Here is a 4,001-nt window from a genome sequence, read left to right on the forward strand (position 1 = left end):
GAGTCTAACCTGGACATGAAATTTATGAAACTACTAATTACAATGATAGCACTGAGAAACTACAGGATACGTATGTACTATATGGCCTCCCTCATATGTAAGTGGCTTCAAACACTAGCGGTGGGAGTGTGCTGGAGCCAGACTTATGTGTATCATAGCTCAACTCTTTCTCAGTCTCTTTATCTGCACATTCATATATAAAAAACTCTATTGGCAGCTGATGGCAGTTCAGACTTTTTCTGAATTCTGATTGTTTCTCTCTAATCACCCTCTGAAATTACCCCTCCATCAAAACAAAACAAAAAACAGCCCTCTATTTATGTCTTATACCAAGATCCTAGTTCTTTCTTTAATTGTAGTCTGGTCTTCAACTTTCTTATCAAAACAGAGAGGCATAACTATTGCCAGGAGGAGATATCTCTCTTATGCCAAATGCTTCAAGGTGGACAGGCCTCATCAAAACCATGATAAATCTGCCCCCCCTTCCAAGTTAATTGCCAGAGTAGAGCCTTTTACCTCCATAGAAGGAAAGGTATTTAAAAGAGACAAAACCATCTAATGCAACAAAAATGTGAGCTTTTCCAAACTATAAGGAGGTTTAAAAATACCAGGCAGCACAAAAATGTATCCAAGATGGCGGGATACTGCTCTCACATTTATATCACTTTGTCCTTTCACAGAGCATTGTGGAGAGCTGCCTTTGACCAGATCTGGACAGATGGGATTACTGGTTAAATATATTGTTGCCACTAGCCCAATTGGCAATTGAAAACCTTCTGAATATTTGGGGCCCAGATGGATTTTGTTCTTCACCTGCTCCCAGGTAGGGCTGCTTGCTTTCAGATCCTTAGGGTGTAGCTAGTCCTGTTCAGATTGTGGTGTGGGTTTCAGATGATAAATTTGATTCCAGATGGGTGCTTCCTCTCTGTGGCCTCTGCCAGTAGAAGCTGGCAGAATAGCAAGAAGAGACATTGCCTTTAGTATCAAATTGCTTCTCCCTTTCGTGGGCCCACAGGCTCCCATTTGCTATTGGGCAACCCTCATCTTGCAAAAAATATGTATGGGTGACATGAGGGTATGAGCTGTGCAAGCAGTTGCAGCTGCCCTCTGACTTACTCCTTTGCTCAACAGCATGTGTATATCTATTGCTTTTACACTTACCCCTAGCTGCCGTTTAGGCAACATAGCACTCGGGTATCCGGCTGGTAGGGTTGCACAAACAGCACACTTCAGAGTCAACATCAACCCTTGTACTGTGAAGGGCATGTGAAAGGATAGGAGTGTGGGTGGCAAGATCCGATTATCCTTCCCTGGACACTGTGCACTCAGTCACCTTTAGCACAGAGAGAGGCAGAGTCAGTCATGCATTGTTTCCTCTTTCCTGGAACTTAAGATTCTCCGAGAAGAGTTATGTAATCCTGCTATGCCCCTGGCTGGCCTTGAATGTGTGAAGAGAAAGCTCAGCTCGGACTATTGCCAGTTATCAGAGGGCCAAACAGAAGATGAGGAAGCCCTGCCTCTTGTCACGATACAAGAGCTTCCACCTGCCAACCATTAGACATCAAGGAGGAGCAGAAGAGGACACTGGGATGTTGCCCTCTAAGGCAAAGCATACTTTATACTATTACGGTATCTCTGGACAGTTCCACCCTGAAGTAGCTGCCATAACTGGCCCATGGGGTGTGTTTAACAAAGAACGCTCGAAAACAAGCTGCAACTTCAGATAACTATAGAGCAGTTCACTTCAGCTGAGTTTGTTTGGGAACTCGGGTATAATTTTGCTTTTGCTCCATAGCCATGCTGGCTGTGGCTGATGAAAGCTTTAGTTTGAAACATGTGGAGGGCACCAAGTTGGGGAAGGCTGCTCTGTTGCTTGAAGCAGAATGACAATGGTTAAGTATAATGGAGCTTACTTGCCCCCGAGGCTCTTTCGAATCATACATGAATGCCGAAAGTCTGTTCATTGTCTCACACCGAATTGTTACCAAGGACTGCTGCATGACTTTTAAGGAAAGAGATGGTTGAGTCTTCATCTTAGCATCCTGTCATGCTCAGGAAATATCTTTCTTGATGTCCGCAGGAGTACTGTAGTTTCTTTTGTTTATTACCACTGGGATGGGATGCAGAACATGGCTACCTGCCTGCAGGAAAAGCATGTGAATGGCTTTATATAAGAACCACCATTTTAACCCAGATATCTGTGTATGATAATGGGCCTTTGGGCACCAGTGTATTGAATGGATGGCTGACTACTCTATCTTCAGCCCTGGGTGCCATTCTCAGAAAAGGGACATTTGCCCACATGACATGATCCTGAGCAGCAGCTGGGACTCTTCACACAGGAGGAAGAACCAGCTGGATAATGAAGGCAGCGGTGCAAGTCGTGGAGTTGCTGGAGTCCATCAGTCAAGAACCCCCTGAACTGGGATCCTCAGAGAACAGCAAGTTTTCCCTGGGGGGAAGTGGCAGGCCAAGCAGAAGTGTGGATGAGCGCTGAGTTTCATACCTTGTCAGAGCAAGTGGGCTGCATGGAGCTCTCCAAGGTACTGTGGCACCTAGCTGCTACTGAGTGTCCATGCAACTCTCACGCATCCGTCACAACCTGTGATCAGGACACTGACAACACATAGGATTATTTCTCAGGGTCACCTACAATAACTTCAGTTATTATGAAAGTTACCTCTTCTTTAACAGCTGCACTGGCTCCCAATCCATTCTGGACCGAGTTTATAATGCAGATGTTAAGCTCTAAAGCTCTGCATGACTTGGGAACAGGTTAACTGAGAGATTACCTCCTCTCCCTCGTAAACATACCAAAACCTCAATATCTTTTTCGGAGGATCTGTACCAGGTGCTCATGCTAAGTGAAATGAGATTTGTTGCTACCAAAGATGGTGGGGGCCCTTGGTTGTGGAATACCATCCTCAGGAAGGCTCACGGGGGACCTTCCCGGTAGCCTTTTTGATACTAGAGAGGGAACTATTCATTCACTCAGGCTTTTAAATTCTGTTGTCAACCAATTTTGGGCTGGTTTTATTCTGAGCTGTAAATAGTTGGTGTTATCTCTGTTGCGAGCAAAGTTTTCTTTGGTCTTTTGTTGGTTTTAATTACTCTATATTGTATTTTTAATAATAGTCTATTGTTGTTGTTACCTTCTATACAAATGTTTTTATTGTTATTTTGCCAATCAAAGAGCAAGCACTTCAGCTTTACCCTCAAACCTCCTAGCCCTCCTCAATGAAACCTGGACTGGTGCCGCTGCCTTCATCCCCTTCTATGGTGCTCTCCAGATACTGCTCAACACCAACACCCATCATTCCCAACCATTGGCCATGCCCCCTGGAGCTGAAGGGACTTGGGAGTCCAACAACAGCTAGAGGGCATTGTTTTGGCTACTTCTGTCTTTTGTGATTAAAAGTCTCTCTCTCTCTCTCTCTCTCTCTCTCTCTCTCTCTCTCTCTCTCTCTCAGAGAAACTGTTCTTGTGAGGAGTGTGATAGTGGAACAGTGACACCAAAGCCAGCAGCAGTGAGTTGACACCTTGCACAGATGTCTCCTGCTTCCCACCTGTGAACTGGTTTCCCTTGAAACTTCACCCTGGAAAACAATGGATACATCTGACAGCAGCGTATTGAATTCTCTTCAGACATCGTCCCTCGTTTTGAAGAATGTCTCTATGCTCCTTGTTTCTTATGTAAGCTAGGAGGGAAAGGACCCAAAATATATTTCTATAAGCAGCATCTGACTGTTACTTACGACATTGCCTTGCGTAAGGAGCTCCACTAGTCAGCCTGTTCAGCGTGGTGCCATACTGAAGAGCCATATGCCATGTTTTGGGCTGCCAACAAATCAACATTACAATAATTTGCAGACTGTTTTATATTTCCTCAAATTGGGAGTCTATGTAATTAGTTCCTCAGAACAGCCTGGAGGAAATACAGTCTGCTATTTAGGCAGAATTAATACCCTTGATCTCTCAGTTGTGATTAAAAGAAATCCTAG

General features: G+C 44.5%; 1 long non-coding RNA gene across 1 annotated transcript; it reads left to right on the forward strand.

The window, feature by feature from the left end:
• The first annotated feature begins 513 nt into the window (after positions 1-513).
• Positions 514-3,736, forward strand: LOC148685935 (uncharacterized). The gene is made up of 2 exons (XR_015949554.1): positions 514-823; positions 3,471-3,736. It is a non-coding gene; the product is annotated as an uncharacterized LOC148685935 (long non-coding RNA).
• The last annotated feature ends 265 nt before the right edge of the window (positions 3,737-4,001 follow it).

The sequence above is a fragment of the Zootoca vivipara genome, chromosome 4, assembly GCF_965207765.1.
Source record: "Zootoca vivipara chromosome 4, rZooViv2.hap1.1, whole genome shotgun sequence".
In the NCBI taxonomy this organism is placed as follows: domain Eukaryota; kingdom Metazoa; phylum Chordata; class Lepidosauria; order Squamata; family Lacertidae; genus Zootoca; species Zootoca vivipara.